Consider the following 19,375-nt stretch of genomic DNA (forward strand, 5'->3'; position numbering starts at 1 on the left):
GTCGCCTGCCAAGGCAAGGTGTTGTGCGGGAACTGAGCGAGGTAGAGACTTGGCATTCACGGTTCATTTCTCATTTACTTCGGTCTAGTCCCTTCCTCCTTCCTGTCTTGGGCTGTTGCTCTTCCCTACCCATAACAAGAGCTCGGGAAGGCCGGCTGGACGCATATCCCGGGCATTCTGGTGGCGGCTGAAGGCGTGGGGGGGGGGATCAAGCCAGTGGAATATACAGTAAAATAAGCATCCTATAAAAGCTCGGGACGCATGCGCATGGCTGGCGAGCTGCCGTCTCTGGGTGAGTAGCCCACTGCTAACGGATGTGATCAAGGCAAAGATTTCCATCTGGCTCCCGGGACTGATGGTGAAATTGTAAGTACTCTCTAGCCCTACAGTGCTGAGCCTGGACGGCCCAGCGGCTCGGCACGTGGGGAGGCGTACGGGGCTTTGGCTTTGCCTGGCTGGGTTTGCAAAGTGTATTTTGGGGCATGAGAATAACAATCGACTGTTTCCTGGTCTGGGAGACCGAGAGGCGCTTCTGGATGGCACTCGCTGTCCCTAAACACGGGGGAGGGAGGGTGTCTCTTTGGATCACTCCCCACATTGAAGTTTGGGGGGGTTTCCAGGCGTTTCTTCCATTGCGTGCCTGGGAAGCCTCCTTCGGTTTAAAGGCAGGATCCCTCGCTGCGGCAGATCGTTGCATTGTCCCTGGCAGGCAGAGGGGGATCCGGGGGTGTTTACACGCAGAGCACAGGTGCGGCGCTGGCTCAGGTGTGATCTCATGCGGGCGGCGGGGGCCGGGGGAAGGGGGCTGGCGGCCAGCATGGAAGCCAGGGCTGCCCTGGTTCCTGGGGCTAGACCTGGCGGGCAAGGGGAGCTCGCGTCAGCCTCTGCAGGCGGCGGTGGGTGGCTGCACTGGCCGGAGTGTGAGGGCTAGGGGCAGTGGCTGGCCTGTGGCGCGGAGCCCGTAGCGCCGTGCCCTGGGCGGCGGGCTGCAAGTGCGCTGCGGGGAGTCACTCGGCCGCTTTCCACAGGCGAGGGGCGCAAGGCGCCTTCTGTGGGCAGCCCCCCCTCCGCGGCGGGCAGGGAGCCGCTGGGGAGCAGGGACCCGATGCACTCCGGAGCCCGCTTGCTGCGAGGGCAGCGGGACCTGGGAAGGCTTCTGCCTAGTGCAGGCGCTGCCTGTCCAGGGGCCGCCTCGGCTGCTCCCAGCGCCGGGAGTGCAAGGAAACCCCCCCTGTGGCGCAGCCCTGGAGAGGGGATGGTCCCGCCGGTTGCGGGAGGCGGGGGTGCCCCTGGTGGGACCCAGAGCGCGGCAAAGGAGACTCCGAGAGCGCAGCCGCGGTGCCCCTCAGAGGCGCCGGAGCGAGCCCCGCCCGCCCGCCTGCAGGGAGGGGCTGCGCCCCCGGCGGGCGCGGTGGTTGCTCCGTCTGGCGCTTTGCCCGCCCGCCGTTCCGGCGCGGAGCTGGAAGCCGCCGAGCCGGGGCAGCCCCGCACCGCCACCGCAGCCTTTGCCTGCCAGCGCGCTCCTCTTGGTGCCGAGCGCCAGGCGGCGCCGTTTGGCTCTGCAAAGCAGCCAGGGGAGGAGGCTCCCGGACGATCTACTAAACCCCGTGTCTGTAGCTGAGGTAAGGGGGGCAGGGGTCCCCCCCCCCACGGTTTTTTTTCTTGAGTTTTCTAGGAATGAGGGAACTGGTTGAATTACACCTAGAGAGTCCTACAAAGCCCAGAGAGTCCTTAGCCTCCTCTCTCCAGCAACAGTCCCATGGAGTTCAGTGAAAGTCACTAGGATCTCTGCCCCGGAAGGACAGCAGGACTGGCCCATTACCTACGTGCCCACCCACTGCCTGAGCCCCAGACTAACGCAGTTCTTACTAGGGATGTCACAAAACAATCAAGTAATAAAGTCAACATTTGTTCCAGGGCGAACAAGAGTTTCCATGTTTCCACCATCACAGACCCTTTAAATGAGGTATATATTCTGAGGGCAAGAAAAAAGACCTTTTCCTGAGATCGGTCATTTCTATGGCATTAAATAGAGGGGAATGGGTAATGAAAATTAGACAACTGCAGAAGTTAAATATGATTATCTTTGCACATGCCAGTAGAAATTACAGTAATTTAATGTAGAGGTCATTTCATCTATACAGTCACCCATTATTTCATTTTTGTTGTTGCAAAAAATACATAACAAAAGTGTATGCTAGATGGTCATTTCTACAAAAGACATTTAGGCTACTTGCATACCACTCACTTTTCTGTACCCATTGTATCCACAACACACTACCACTGGCTTCAGGAATCAATAGGGCTAAATGCTGCTAGTGTCAATACACTACATTATTACTATACAGTATGATGGAAACCAGTTCACAGTACAATGCACCACCAATATGTTATGATGGGAGTCAATTTAAAATGAAGAATGAGGGAGTGTTTCTAAACTCAGAATGAAATCCCAACTGAAAAGTATGTTCAAGCCTCCTGAATGATTTGATGAAAACCATATAGCTACACTACCCTCAACTATTATAACGTACTACAGAAATAAGATATGGGCAACCTTATATATCCTTGATTCTACTTACCCATATCAATATCTATATGCATATTACCACCTGCATTTGAAATTATTATGCATAGAAGCAGTACTTTTTCCTAAGTCTGTGGTTTCACGTCAGAAATGTTATTTCACACACACATACTCTTGAAGCAAATGGTCTAAATTTTCAGAAATAACTAATGATTTTGGGTGCCTCAGTTTTTGGCTGTCCAACTTGAAACACATTAAATGGTCTCTAATTTTCAGAGCATGGAATGCTCAGCACATCTGAAAATCAAGCCTCTTTAAGATATCTCAAGATGAACAGCCAAAAATTGAAACAGCCAAAAAATCACTAGATGCTTCTGAAAATTCACACCAATCTTTCAGGCACTAAGGAAATTTTATCCTCTGGAAGCAGTGCTTCTGGGAATTATGGCTGAAATATGGTAGTACTAGTGGATAAGCAAAGTCGCAGTTATCAAAATACTCTATCCAAGGATTGGTGGACCCTAAATTTCTATTTAGGGACTGGATTTTGAACTCTTTGAAGAGTTACCTGCCATTTGTTTGTATGAAGTCCACAAGCTATCACTTGATTTATTTTCTTATATTACACAAACAGCAAATCTGGACCTGATTCGGATCTCACATCAGGTTTACACTGGTAACTTAGTGGACTTCAGTGATATTACTCCCGTGTTTCACCGGTACAAGCAAGATTAGACTCAGTTTTTCTGTGTCCAGTGTAGCTATATATATGCAGGAATTTTACAGTGTGGTCAGATTCCAGTATAGTACAATCTGAAGTGGATTGCAATGGTCGGATCTAATAGGGAATGCTGTGTGAATCAGTATTTAATGCACTACAAGATGAGTCACCATGATGCAAAGCAGCTTTCAGACCAGTGCAGTGTCAGTCAGTTCCTAACACAGTTCAGTGAGTCATATCCAAGCACCTAGTACAATATATGACTCATTGACTAAAACAGCACCATGTGATTCCAATACCCAGTATGAGCTGTCAAAGCCTCTGTGTGAAATGAGTCAGTTCATAGTACAGTAGAATGGGATTTTTTGGAGGCCATTCATAACTAAGCATGATGTGACTGTGCGCTCAGAGGATATGGTATGATGGGAGTCAGCAGAGTATATCAAGTTGAGTAGTAATCCACTATGCGCAAGAGTTCCATCGTTTGCATAGTAAAGTGGCTTGTAAAATATCAAGCTGAATGAACATATTTTAGCCAACTGTATTAAAAAAAATTGAGGCAAATGTTTTCATTGGATATGAAAGCCAGAAGTAGTAGAATTGGCAAATTTCTATATTCTCTGTATTTGGGGTTATTGGTTCCTTGCTGTTTTACATGTCCTACGGTAGATCCTCAGCTACTGTAAATTGTCAGAGCTCCATTAAAGTCAACTCCAGTTGTCACATGAGATAAGTCAATGGAGCTATGACCAGCTGAGGATCTGCCCTGTGGTGTATAATAGGGGGCTGACCATGATTGACACTCGTCTGGCATTGTGAAGGGACATTGAAGTGAGAGTAAATTATGAAATTACTCTAAAGCCCCATTGCACTGCCAGAACAGTCTAAAGTATCCTTAATATTAAAGGAGAATCAGGTCACAGATATTTATCACCTACCTTATCCATGGGTATATCTATGTATGTTATTTTTTCTGTATGCACAATATATTTAAGATTCTATTTCCAAAGGCTATCATAATTTCTATACATTCTAGCTGAACTGGCACATAAATGCCAAGGTTATGTGTGTTAGAATTACATACTTTCACTGAGGTCTCATGCAACAGTGGAAGCCCAGAGAGAAGTTTTGATTTTACACAAAATTGGTGCAGTATGTGTGGGGCATCCGCTCAAAAAAGAAACACTGAGACATGGAGAAAAAACCTGTTTCTTAGAAAGAACGGCAGGTTTTATGTAGAGGACAGTTTCGGTGTGAGGATTGTTATGAGGATGTCAGGTTGGGAGAGAGAGCTCAGTGGTTTGAGCACTGGCCTGCTAAACCCCAGGGTTGTGAGTTCAATTCTTAAGGGGGCCATTTGGGGATTGGTCCTGCCTTGAGCAGAGGGTTGGACTAGATAATCTCCTGAGGTCCCTTCCAACCCTTATGATCATGCAAGGTGCTGAATGCCTCCTGTAATGAAAGCGTATCACAGACTCTTGCAGGATCAGACCCTAAACTGTAAGTGAAATGAGTTGTGTACAGTTCCCTGTTACTGTGTGGGTGTGTTACATTTCTAAGTGTTCTCTTTGAAATGTAAAGCAATGTTTTAATCTGTATAGATGAACAGAGCTCTTTGTAGGGGCTGCTACTCTGAAAAAATAAGCCACAGATGAAGGCAACCAACCTAGTTTCTCTCCATCTATAAATCATTTTATATAATACTTCTGAGTTTCCCCTGAATCCCACATAGAGGGAGACTACTTTCTTTTGTAATCACACTCACTGATCTCCTAGTGGTCACTGATCCAATTCTATTCCAACACCCTCTTTGATGAAGCATCCTAGGTGGATGCTAATATCATCTATATAGAAAGCTGATCTTGTTTTCTTCCATTCCCACCACCTCAGGCCACCTAATTATCACTGCCGTGTACAGTGGTACAAGAACAGACATCCCAAGTTTTTCCCAACTCTAGTTCATCAAAGTGACTCAAGGTGTGTGTTTATTAACATAAATGATAACTACTCTCAATTTAAAACATTGCCCTTTTTGATGCAGAAAGCTTATTTGTCACATTAATCAATGGAGAGGAAGTGGAGTCAATGTCAAGCTTTCTAAGGGCCCAGTCCTGTTCTCATTATGATCAATTACAATCTTACCCTGACTTCAGTGAGAATATGTTCCAGCCTTAAACACTCTCATATTGCAAGTATATAGAACAAGGCTTTTGAAAGCAAGATTTACCTTCAACTTACACTCACTCATAACTTTTTTGTGACAATGGTAAGGAATCACAGAATCACTTTCTTCTAACTCATTGATGGGCACCATAGAAAAGACTATGAATAAAAATAGTGAATGACAGTAGAGTGATTAACAAAATGTTCATAGTGGGTCTGATCCAAAGCCCATTGAAGTCAATGGGAGGTTTTTCATTGTCTTGATAGGCTTTGGATCAGGCTCAGTATAATGACTGAAAAGTGACTGTACTGTGATTATGGAAATCTATGCACTCTGATTGGCTGTCAGCCATTATTAGATACACACAATGCAGAGAACCTACATACTGTATAATTATTATAAAACAATCATACAGTAATGCAAATCAGATCCCCAGAACCAATCAGAGTTCAAGGAACTGCATAATTAGGGAAAGAGCGGGGGAGGAATATTGTACTTGTGCTTCAGTAACTGTACAACATCTTTGCATTGTGGCTAGCTGAGAAAATTCCATTTTGTTGCAATATGAAACAAAGGAAGGATTATGTAATATAAAAGCCTCAATCATTTTTTTCAGTGCAATTTTTATTTTAAAAATCTGACCTCTGACTATTTATACTGCATGTATTCCTCCTTTGAGTGGTATAGGGAGCTCACATTCCTGCTACAGAGATTAGTAAATACTATAAATGTAATAACTCTCTCAACTAAACATCATTTAAGCAGCTTTTAGCCAAAGATACAACTTTCATCCCTGATCTTTGTACTCATTTTTGTCCAAAAGGTTAAACATAGAAATGCCACATAATCTGAGTGTCATACAGGCATGCATAAGGGTAGAGAGAGGTTCATATTGCTAGGGCATACATTTAAGCTTTCCATTATTTTCAGATATGTATTTGACTCATTTTAACCCTTGACTGATTTTTAGTAACAATGAGCAGCCAGCAGTTGATTATTGTTAGTTGCATTTGTACACGTTACACACACTACCTATCTTGATAGGAAACATGGATATATCAGATGATGTTTCTTTATACAGTAGACACTTGTTTGCAGAACACCTTGTAAGAGCAACCACCACGTAAAAGGACCATTTCCCTTGAGAACCTTCCCTGCTGTGCATTGTCCACTTGATAACAACAACATAACCTTCGCTTAAGTGCAACATTTGTGGCATTGTAACATCACATCCAGGGGTGGAGATTGGGGGGGGGGGAATGTAGGGGCATTGCCCCACCAAACTACATCTTTCCACTCCCCACCTGACCCCAGCCCTTCAGCGCTACTCCAGGGCACGCTGCCCCGTCCACTTGCCCTGCCTGACAGAGTCTGGGTGGAGAGCATGTGTTGGGGGGAGGGTCTGGAAGAGAGGGATTTTGGGGGAGGGGGAAGCTGGTGTCAGGGGAGTAGCAAAGGCACAAGTGCAAACTTTCCTTCTCCCTTCCTGAGCGTCTGGCTTTCAGGCAGAGGAGTGGGGTGGGTTGCTATTTTGCTCCATGAACTGAGCTATCCCATCTGTCTTGGTAGCTAGTGGTGGGGTATGGGTGTGTTGTTTTGCTGTGGGGGGATGGGGAACCCTCATCTCCAAGGCACTGACCTGTCTCCTTCTCCCCTCCTGTTTCCACTGTCCTTGTTAGGAGCCACTCTCGCTCCATTGTAGATTGCGCAAGGTGTCCTCCCCAGCCTGCCAGCCATCATCAAGGTGGAGCATGAAGCTGCCAGTGGGAACATCCTCAGCCTGTCCCCAGTACTGGGCTTGCTAGGCTGTTTTGCTGACTGGGGGCTCCCCTGCCCCATTTCCCCCAGACTTGGGGTACCCACACCCCTCAACTCTCCCCCCTCAACATGGCTGCTCCACCCCTTCCAAAACACCATTAGCTGATCCCATCAATGATCCCACACTTTCACAGGCCTTGGATGGCAGGCTAGTCCTCGCCCACAGGCAACCTGCCAACCTGAAACATATACTCACCAGTAACAGCACACCGCACCATAGGAGCTCTAGCTCAGGAACCAATCCATGCAACAAACCTTTGCCAACTCTGCCCACATATCTACACAAGCGACACCATCACAGGACCTAACCAGATCAGCCACACCATCACTGGTTCATTCACCTGCATATCCACCAATGTAATATACGCCATCATATGCCAGCAATGCCCCTCTGCTATGTACATCGGCCAAACTGGACAGTCACTACAGAAAAGGATAAACGGACACAAATCAGATATTAGGAATGGCAATATACAAAAACCTGTAGGAGAACACTTCAACCTCCCTGGCCACACTATAGCAGATCTTAAGGTGGCCATCCTGCAGCAAAAAAACTTCAGGACCAGACTTCAAAGAGAAACTGCTAAGCTTCAGTTCATCTGCAAATTTGACACCATCAGTTTAGGATTAAACAAAGACTGTGAATGGCTTGCCAACTACAAAACCAGTTTCTCCTCCCTTGGTTTTCACACCTCAACTGCTAGAACAGGGCCTCATACTCCCTGGTTGAACTACCTGATTATCTCTAGCTTGCCTGCATATATATATACCTGCCCCTGGAATTTCCACTACATGCATCTGACGAAGTGGGTATTCACCCATGAAAGCTCATGCTCCAAAACATCTGTTAGTCAATAAGGTGCTACAGGATTCTTTGCTGCTTAAGCATTTAGGAAACTCCAACTAGTACAAAATACCACAGCACATCTTCTTAGCAGAATATGCTACCACAAGCACTCCAGGCCTGTCCTCCATTCTCTACACTGGTTTCCCAGGGAGTGTCAAATCAAGTTCAAGGTCTTGGTCCTTATCCTCAAGACATTCTATGAACTGGGCCCAGGATACCTCAAAGACTGCCAAAAACTCCAGGATGAAGACTGTGGTTGACATCTTACATTGTGCCAGAGGAGTGAACTCTCTGCAGTAAGGATAGGAGACAAGGCTTTCTTGGGAGGTGGGGGGACAGTTCGAGACTGTGGAATGAACGCCCCAAGGAACTAAGGGCCATTCCAAACCTCACCACCTTCCGCTCCAGTGCAAGGCACATTTCTTTGACCTTGCCTTCTCTACCATAAATACATAGCAACATGTATATTGGGAGGAAAAAACACCACTTCCAAAACAAGACTCCACTGCACACACTTCTCCGCCTGGGGAGCGGATGAGAGAGCAAACAACATGTGACAGTTGTTAGTCACATCTCTTAATGCACTGCTGGAAGGCACTCAGACATTATGGTGACGAGCACGGCATGAGAACCTACATTAAATAGACTAGTTTTCCCCTTTTCTTTTCAGAATTATTTTGTTGGGTTGTATCTATTTGATTGTTCAGCATGTAAACTTCCATTTAGCGAAGGGTAACCTATTTTGTCAAACAGTAACAAACACCCTCAGAAAATTGAGTTTCCTGTTGCCCTTAACAAACTGCAGAATGAGAAGATCTATTCTGTTCAGGTTACTTTACTTTCTTCCAAAGAAAGTCTTACAGGTCTTATTACCCTGAAACTCTTTTTGAGGCATATTCCATCCTGACTGTGTAGTAATCATCCTTCCATCCTCAAAAGTGTTAATATAGTGTTTGATCGTTTTCCATATTTTTTAGAAGTGGGCCCAGATTCACAGGCACTCTCCAGCTGTTCTGTGTTGCTTTGTTGATGCAAAGCAACTGTAAAGCCAGTTTAAGTGTACAGTTAATATGGGTTTACAGCTGTTTGATGTTCAATGTCACTGTGAAGAGAGTGCTGCTGTTGTGTTGCATTTCATTCTGTAACTTACTAGCACAGAACATCATTCTGTTATTTGCAGTATTCCCCAAAGGGATTATATGCAAGGGAAGATTTGGTGGATTCCAGGAATAGTTCTGTAGGGCTTGTTTACATTTTACCCTGTAGGTCTTACACAATACTCCCATTGACTTTGTGACATCTTCCCTGTCATCTGTCCATCCTCACCAAATCTGTTCACTTTAAAAACATGAACAAACTTTGGAGTGAGGAATACTGCCCTACAGATCCAAGTGCAAGGTATGGATCACCCCCTCTCATCCATCTTTGCTACACCATTCCCTCCTTCTTTCAGAATTTTCTGACTGCTCTCCACTGGTTTGGAGATCTGTGTGGGAGAATAGGGCAGGGACTATTGAGAATTGGGACAGGGGAGTTGAGGCAATGTCGCCACGTTAACCCTGTGGAGATGACCTGAGGAAAAATGTAGAAATTGGTATTCTATTACTTTTCTCACAGAACTTCCCTTGAGATGACTGTGTCCAAATAACAAGGAAAATGTTCAGACAAAATAAGGGGATTTTATAAAACAGCTAAATGAATGTCAAAGAAAGAGTCCAAGTCTGTGGATCACAAGAGGCAATAAGACAAGAAAGAATTCATAATTCCTCAGTTTAACAACTTTTTGTATTAAGTCTGGCCTATGAGAGAATTCACTTTTATTTGCAGCGTTAGCACAAGGATCTAACCCAGTGCCTAGGAGGTATAAATCAGCATAGTGTCACTGACTTTCAGTGAAGCTTCATTGCTTGCCACCAGCTGAAGATTTGGCCCACAAGCAAGTGTTATCATTGTTAATATTTCATGTATGAAACATAGGGTGGGTTTTACTTTAATCATGCAGGATACAAATATTGATGAAGAAAAACACCTTTTTTCATGTTGATGGACACGTTGTACTTCATCGGTCAGAAAAACAAAAAAAAAAGACAACATTGCTATTAACCAGGACTAGATACATGTAAAAGCAGCTATTAATAATAAGTAATATCAGGTGTAAGCCTTGTAGATGAACATCTCTCCTTTTAGCTCTAACAAGTCTCTGATTCTCAAATGAATTATTATTCTTGGTGTGCTTATGTCACCGAAAGCTGTATTTACTGATTGCTGTTTTCAGAGCGTGCACCTGGGAATAAGTAGCCAGAATATTTTAGCTGAGGGAGTCACAGTTGCTTTGATATTTAAGGAAGAATGAATGTGGTTTATTCATCTGCTAACTTCATTGTATGACTTTTGTCTGAGCAAGAATCCAGCAAGTGTTGATTACTGATTCTTTCCAATTTCAATAGAAAACTGACTAAGAAATACAGTCTTCTGTCAGGATATGTGTGATCCATCCTTTGACAGGACCAGGTGCATAAGGATGTATGTAAATGTTATTTTCTTAGGAACATGTCCTATGTATCCAAGCTGTAGCATTTAAGATGCATCCACCACCCTTACATTCTCTCTCTCTCATGTCCCAAAGCTCAACGCCATTCCTGCTTAAAAATGAGGAAGTCTTCAAAGTTCCCAAATTGACTGTTCAGCAGTGCAACTCCATTACTGACCCCCTGCACACAGAGGGCTGAGGACTTGCCTGTAGCACCTCAGTTCCAACTGGTTCAATGAATCAGAGCTCATAACTCAAACCTGGATCTGCCACGTAACACAGAGTATAGCAACCAGACTGGCTGGGCTGTGGGCCAAATTTAAGCCATCATTTGTGCAGATGTATGAAGAGAGGCAACCAGGAGGGGAGGAAGATTTGTGCCTGGCTTCCTCTCTGCCCCTTTTGCCACCTGTGGAATCTACACATTCTCGGTAGCCAGAGTGCGGGAGAGGTCATTCTGAGCTAAACTGGGCTGGAGGGGAGCAATATTAGTGCATGTTAATGCTCCTTGCTTTGTTGGGATTCGTCATGTCTGCAATAATACAATTGATTTCCATGCTTGTTGCTCAATGGAAGGCACTTTGATCATTCTGTTCAATGGAGGGCACTTATAGCATTTGTTTTACTGGTATTGTTCATACATTATCTAACAGCAAAAACTTGGCACAAGGTTGTGAGGTATTTTTATTAGGATTTGTTTGAGATAGAGTCAGGGTCGGATTAAGGCAGGGACTTTAGGGGCTGCATCCCAGGGCCCTGGCTCAAGGGGGGGGGGCTGCAAAAATAAATCACCGGCAGCGATCTCCAGGCCAGTGCAACAGGGCACTGAGACAGGATGCCTGCATGCTGTGGCCCCACGCCACTCCCGGAAGTGGCCGGCTGCTAGCACGTCTCAGTGGCCCCTGACTGGTGGACAGGGAGGCAGGTCTGTGCGCTGTCTCCACCCCCAGCACCATCCCCACAGCTCCCATTGGCTCCCCCCCACAGGGGGCACGCAGAGAGGTGCCAGCAGCAGGCCGCAGACACTTCTGGGAGCAGCTTGGGGCCATGGCATGCAGACAGCCTGCCTGAGCACCCTGCTGTGCTGTGGGCTGGGAGCCACCTGTGGTAAGCGCCGGAGCCTACACCTCATACTCCCTCCTCTACCCCAACCCCCTACCCCAGATAAGAATCCCCCTCCTGAACCCAAACTCCCTCCCAGACCCTGCACCCTCTTCTACACCCCAACCCCCTGCCCCAGCCCCCTCCTGCACCAAACTCCCTCCCAGGAAAAAGACTTGTACACAGGGGCCTCACAAAATGTAATAGCCCTGGGCCCACGGGAGAGTTAATCCGGCCCTAGGGATAGATGGAAGGGAATAAACCAAGGCCAATGAAATGTAACATCATTACTGAGAGCTGCACATTTAGACCCATATACAGCAAGGCTCTTAAGCACGTTTAAATTTAAAGACCATGAGTGGGATTATTCACATTCTTAAACTTCAGCATGTGCTTGAGCACTTTGCTGGATTAGGCCATAGAGCTAAAAACAGTTTATGCTCAGTTTCGTTGAGCATAAAAACAAGAGATGGTCAAACAAAATGTTCCAATCCAGTGATAATTGAGTGCTACAGCAATGTCTATGGTAAATCCAAATCTGCTCTGTAGAGAAGGGGCTGTTTGCTGAATGTTTTTATGTGAATGTGATGTTTGAAAATGGTGCTGGATTGACACGCTCTGAAGGCTGACGTTCATTTGAGGTACAGCGCAAGCACTGCATTGGTGGCAGGGACAGCATCAGGTCCCCCCATTGTCTCCAGGGAGAAAGATTCTAATTTCAAGGCCATTCTGGCTTTAGCATCTCTGCTAATTTGCACCCTTGTCTGCAAGCCTGTCACCAAACCTGATGTCAGTTTTTGTGATGTGTTCTCCCCATTGACCAAGCAATGAATGGAGACCAACTCATTTCATATAAATCACTTACCAATCAATGGATTTCACTCAGTACCTAGTTTTGGTCACTAACCTGATCTGAAAAGATGATCTTCTGGTGACAGGCTCCAAAGCCTCTAGCTAAGAGACCAAACGCTGAGAAGCCTTCTATGGCAGGTGATAGTTTGTGTGAGTTTCCTACACCTCCACTGCACCCTGCAAAACAGAGCTCTGACTTGGAATGCTACAATATGAAAGGAGTAACAAGCAATTTAGAGACATGGATAGGGACATATCCAGTGTGTAGAATGCTAGTCCATAAGTCCCAGACGCTGGGAAGGGAAGGAGCACCCCTACTCCTCCCGATCACCCACAAAAGCAGTTGTAGCCAAGATGAGCACAGGTTATTTCACACTATTGGAAATCAGGCATGAGAATTCTGCACTCAGTCTCTCTGCTCTGCATTTCTTATGCACATGGTAATTTTCCTTGGCATATAATCCATTCACTTGGTTTGCATGCTGATCACCAGGGTTTAACTCTTTACACCTCTAGCAAACAAATGTGTACATTCCCTCTGAGAGCTATAACATTTTCAAAGTCCGTCAGTCATCACAAGCTCTTAATCTTGGTCATAGTGCTGAATTTTGATAGACTTTCATTTTAAAACATTTTTAGCTTTCCTGTAAACACTTTTACACAGACAAAATTGGCATTTTCATAGTGCTGCAGGGCAAGAAAGTCATTGGGCAGACTCTTGAAACTGTTATGGGTGTAGAGGTGATGTTTCCTGCTGCTTTCCCCACTTAGGGAAATGCATGAAATTCACAGGGTAGAGTCACACATTGCTATAGCGGAAACACTTCCTGAGCAATGCAAAACACTATGAATTCTCTATTCCACAACATTCCCCTTTCATCTCTAGATTATTTTAGATCAGGGTTCTCAAACTGGGGGTTGGGACCCCTCAGGGGATCGCGAGGTTATTACATGGGGGTCACTGGCTGTCAGCCTCCACCCCACACCCCGCTTTGCCTCCAGCATTTATAATGGTGTTAAATATATTAAAAAGTGTTTTTAATGTATAAGGTCACCAGTACAAAAGTCTGAGAACCCCTGTTTTAGCTCATGTTGAGATTGCATATGTTGCTACTTGTATGTATTGTCAATTTTTTTATAAACTATTCAAAGACAACAATTTCCACAAAATGCAATTTCTAATTGAAATTTTTCATTGTTCAGAAGATCTGAAGTTGGAAAATAAGTATTAGGGCCCAATCCATCCAGAAGTCAGTGGCAAAGTTTCCATTGACCACAACGAGAGCAGAATTGAGCCCATTGCTCAAATTATTGTTCCCCTCCAAATACCCTTGTGGAAAAATAACCTTTACAAAATACCAGCCATTGATTCTGTGTACTGTAGCAACAGGATCACAAATGAATAATTCCTCCTGATTAATATCTACTGCTAGTCTCATCACTGATTAAAAGATCATATACAGTAGCTTATCTGCTGATAAACTTAAACCCTTTCGCACCAACTGCATAATTCAGTCAACATTATCTCACTCATACCCTAATTAGCAGCTGCAGCGTTACACACAAATATAACAAAACTGCATGATTTAACAGCAGGAAACACAAACTTTCCATATTGTCTAGAGCATCTTAGTTTACTGAAGTTAAAATATGAACTGGCTCCAAGTGGTAGATGTGTAACTTGTAATCGGAACATATAATGAAAATATATCTGAAAACAAAGAATATAAACATTAATTCTAGACAGTGTTCAAAAATCTTCCTCCAGCCAGGCATTCTGTCCATTCATTCTATCATAAAAACTGTTTTTATAGGCCTGGGTCAAATCACCCATTCCTATGGTGAAGCCAACAGAGGGGGGTTATGGGGAGGAAAACACTGAAATTCTCTGTGCTGAGGCACTCCCAGATTGTTTAATTGTTCCTCTGTGGGTAGCTATGGGTCCCCAGAGCCTACAGGTTCTGCATCGATCTTACGGGATCTGATGCAGACCATCCATGTAGCAGCACTTTGCTTTTGTACTGGCTCTGGAATGCCAATGTCCCCTGTCATCCCCATTAGAGCCATGGATTTCCCAGCCTTCCTGAAACTTCCTTTAAAGGATTTTTCCCTACAGCAAATGTGGGGCCCTAGGAAAGGTAATACTGTCCTTGCATTGGCTGGATAAATTGTGAAAATTTATTTTTTAAATTAAAGTTAGTCACACTGGCGCTGGGTACTGATATGTCTTGCAAAAAACTGCCAGAGAAACATCAAGGCCAAAGGAGTGTGAGCCAAGTAGTTAGGACCCTGATCTCCTGGTTGAAATTATTGTGTAAGTGAACAGCACCATGGTGAATGTAATACTGTTGGCTGTTAGGGAGCAGCTTTTGCGGGTCATCTTCAAGGAAACTTCCCTCTTGTTGATCCTGTAGGTACATGGTAACTTTCTCTTGCACACACAAGACATGTATTTTCAGTCTAGACGTGAACCCCTGACTCAATTAAAGTCAGTAGGAATTTTGCCATTGAGTTCACTGGGACCAGGCTTTCACTCTACATACCTGTGATGAAAGCCTAATCAAGTGCCACAGCATATGAACTGCAGTGTAAAAAACTCTCCCCCCTACCATCCCTGTAAAGTCCCTGTGGTAATCATCAGGAGTCATGTCACATCTTTGAATGGTGAAAATCTACCAGCCACATCCTTAGATGCGTGAATTGGAAGACTTGGTCAACTTGGTCACTTACATGAAAAGTTGTTGGAGCAATTGAAAGCAACTGTTATATCAGCAGTGAAGGAAAATATCTCAGAACAGTATTTGAACTGACATTCCTTTAAAAACTTTTTATTTCCTAATTTATGGTTGTAGAAAATATCAGCCACAATATTGCATTTATTTTGGTGGCCCTTTCTTAAATTCAGCTGTTCTCAATCAGTTTTAATTAATCTCAGCTGCTAAACTTGAAAGAGGTACATTCACCCAGCAAAATAGCATATCACCATACCTGGCTACAAAATTATAAAAGATTGTTCTGTGTATGCACACTATGTGATTTTCAAACACTTGAGTCCAACTCTCCATTCTGTCGGAGTTATGCTCAGTACAGAAACTTGGACGATCAGCTGTGGCTTCAGCAATGCTCTAGTTTAATTACAAGTTAGATGTAGGAATCATTGAGTGAAATTCTATGGCTTCTATTCTATTACACTAGACTAGATGAGCATAACTGTCCCTTCTCACCTTAAAATCTGTATTGAGGGCTATCCAGAGAGTGATTCTGTCCCCAGCATGCTAGAGCAGCCTCAAGGCTGCTCTAATTTAGACTGCTGCAACAGAAAATAAGTGGAATGCAGTGAACTCTTGCTACACACCCTCGCCCCTGGCCATGCTGAGGATGAGGGAGGGGGAAGCAGTCTACCAGCTCTACATCACATCACCAGGGACTATTTTACCCCATTTATGCTTTATCCTGCCAAAAAGCCAGGTTGGAACTGAGAATTGCCTCCAAGAGAGCTACCCACCCCTTGAATAGACTAAAAAAGACCAAAGGGAATTTTAAAACAACATTCCAGCTCTGCACTTTTGGCATGATTTTCAACCCAAAGTGTAACTCTTTCAAAAAGTGATAACTGCTTGTAAATAAGGTCATTCACTAAGGCTTCCCACTCAGTAATAGATATCACATCTCTCAGTAATCACATTAGTGATCCTTTAGCACAAGTGAGTCAGATTCTCAGTTGGTGTAAGTCAGAACAGCTCTATCAGAGTCAGCTGAGGAGCTAACAGCATTTGTTTGACTTGAAAGACTTATACATGTTATATGGCTGATTGAGCTTTGAAGGAGGAGTATTGTGGAGCACACATTTTTTTCCCCTCCCTAAAGTGAGATCTCTGCTCTGCTGATTTAAAAGAACTGCTGAGTTTAAAGAAGAAATGAAGGACCTGATTCTCCTGTGCCTTGCACTTTGTGTGGTCATTTACTCCAGTGTAAACTGGGTGTAAAATGCTACTAAATCAGATTAAAGATAGGTTTGAGCTTCTGCATTCAGATTCAGAGTCAAAGTTCTTCAAAACGTAAGGTGTCCATATGTAAGATTGTGTCTCTGGCCCATTGCTAACGTTGACATTTACACATAGAATGTAAAGTTTAACTTTCTTTTGTAGATTCCTACATACAATACTTGGTGGAACAACTGATATATCGATCTTGGCCCTATCATCATGATAGCTGAGACCCTATACAAAATCAACTTTCCTCTGAAAACAATACTGCAAATGGCCGCAGACCTGATCCAGGCATTCTGAGATTGATGTGGCTTGGAATCAAACTATTGCTCTATCTCAAAATGGTCAGATTGTCACTGTGATATTAGTCAGAATCAGCATGGTCCAGAAAATAAAGTGAAATCCTGGCTCCACTGAAATCAATCATAAAACTTCCATTGACTAATGGAGCCAGGATTTCCTTCCTGGAGTCTATTCCTAGCTCTCCCATTTACTTGCTGTGTCTCTTTGGACAAGTCACATCATCTCTCTCTGCCTCGGTTTCCCCTTCAGCCTCCCTCCCAGACTGTAGATTGTAAGGTCTTTGGGGAGCAGGGATGGTCTTTTACTCTGTTTGTATAGCCCTAAGCATAACGGGGCCCAATCTCAGTTTAAGCCTCTAAGCACTACTATAACACACGCTAATAATAATATTGCGATAATGGAGAGGTAGGCATTTTGTTTTACAGTGAGGATCTGCTCAGAAATGTGACTATGAAAGACAGCTTTGATTTAAGAGATCTGTTTGTATTTAGAATGCTTTAGTGACTAAAGTAAGCGTGAATGAAGTGATGTATAATGCCACCTGCTTTATTACAGTTCAGTTCATTTCTAAAACCAAAGTGGTGTTAAAAATATTAAGAAACCCAATCATCTTGTCATTTGCATGCACACAACTGCTGTGGATTCCCAAAAGAGCTGCAGGTGCACTATTCATTGGACTTTCCTTAAAACAAAGTAACTGCTTTGGACTAGTCATCTTTAAACCAATAGCTACGTTCTTGCAGGAACTTCTACTTTTGGTCTCCATATACTTTTTAAACATTTTTGTGCCATCTTAAAAATGTGTGTTGTCATTTAGAAATATTTACAAAAATCATTTAACTCTGAGCAAGAAAATTACTTCATATTTAAAGAGGAATCTAATGTTTCAGTGTGTACATCTGCTAATGAAGCGTAGAGCTTAAATGAGATGCCAAATTGTACCTTTATTTTTTTCCTCCTCAACCCTTCATAAACTATAAACTGGGATATAAATCACATAGGATGAATATTGGCTTTACATTCATAAAGCTCTACAGCTTCCAAAAATCCTTTGTTAGAGTGAGCACTTCACAAGCTATATTATAAACAAAACACTATTGGGGGGAGGTGTGAGGAGGCATTTGCTACAGAGATGCTTACATGCTCTTCCCTCACACTGAAGTATACCAGAGAATATCTTGCAAAAGAAATTAATCTGAAAGGATAATAAATCTAAAATAGTAAAAATCTAAAATTATAATTTTATAAATAGATCCAAATAAGGATTCTTTGAAATAGGAGATATTTGCAGTGGGTGAATAGGTACATTGACTTATTCACTTCTTTCTCCTATGCCCTTCCCCCTCCAAACACAAAAAACAAAACAGAAGACTAGCTCTCCTAATCAGATCATATATCAATTCAGTTGTAAAGTGGGTTAGAGGTATTTATGTGCACAGAAGCCGCATAAAACATCTACTAAACAAAGCTGGATGAATTATATAAATAGCACTCATTTGATTCCAATTAGAAATTAAACTTTTCTAATTGATAATAAGAAAATGATTACTCCCTACCAGGAGCTGGGAATACGTCAGATATACTATTGTCTGCTGTAATGTTTTGTTTATAATTACTTTTTATTGTAAGCACAAACATGCTTTGTTTTTCAAAAGTAGGTACTGAGAAGAAAGCTGAAAATATTCAGTATTTCCTTCTACTGTAATGAACTTGAAATCTAAGCAATAAAGAAATAAGAATGTACAGATGTATTTTCCTTTTCATATTTATTCTTTCATATTTTAAAATTATCAAGCTGGTATTTTGGGAAGTAATATTCTTGCTTATGTTTTAGATTTTTGGTCATTTATGGACTGGTTGTCAAAGGGAGCAGATCCATAATGGGGCATCATTCTGTGTGTTTTCTCCCTATTATATATGAGCTAAGACATGAAAAAAAATATCTTAGCTATGCTGGTCTGATGTTATCCGACAAAATAGGTGCCTCTGCTGCTGTGCATGACATACACATTTTCCCTTGGACAAGGAGATGGTTCTAGCCAAAACAAAACAAAAAAAACACTAACCTATATAATAGCATCAGTAAAAGGAACATCAAAAAAAAGCATTGATCATGAATTAATGCTGCATTGAGTTGGAATAACCTGCACTTTTTTACATACATGATTTTGTGGTTTTTGTAGCAATGCCTGCTGCATATGGATTGAGCACCTTTCTTGCCACCATAGTCCTGCATAAATATATCTGAACACAGAGAGAGAGAGATGATTTTAACATGATGCTCTCCAGCTCATCAGATAACATCTCATACCAGTTATTGAATCACAATGATCAACTCCCCAAAATCTGCCATTGTTAGTGTTATTTAAACTCCTCTGCAATTTTGATGGTTTTAGCAACCTACAATGAACAATACCAAAAAGTATCACTTTTCACAGGAGGAAGAATAGCTAAGTATCCAAAATTCATCTAAAATCATAATGAAGTAAAGTGCATTTGTCCCTTTAGGATTTGATATTTCAT

At 43.2% G+C, this 19,375-nt stretch overlaps 1 protein-coding gene across 1 annotated transcript in view; it reads left to right on the forward strand.

Moving 5' to 3' along the window:
* Positions 1-286: 286 nt before the first annotated feature.
* RGS20 (regulator of G protein signaling 20) overlaps positions 287-19,375 on the forward strand; it is a 37,866-nt gene continuing 18,777 nt past the window's right edge. The window contains exon 1 of the mRNA XM_030553089.1: positions 287-366. The gene's annotated coding sequence lies outside the window, so the exon portion shown is untranslated. The remainder of the gene's footprint in view (positions 367-19,375) is intronic.

This window comes from Gopherus evgoodei, chromosome 2, assembly GCF_007399415.2.
Source record: "Gopherus evgoodei ecotype Sinaloan lineage chromosome 2, rGopEvg1_v1.p, whole genome shotgun sequence".
NCBI lineage: Eukaryota > Metazoa > Chordata > Testudines > Testudinidae > Gopherus > Gopherus evgoodei.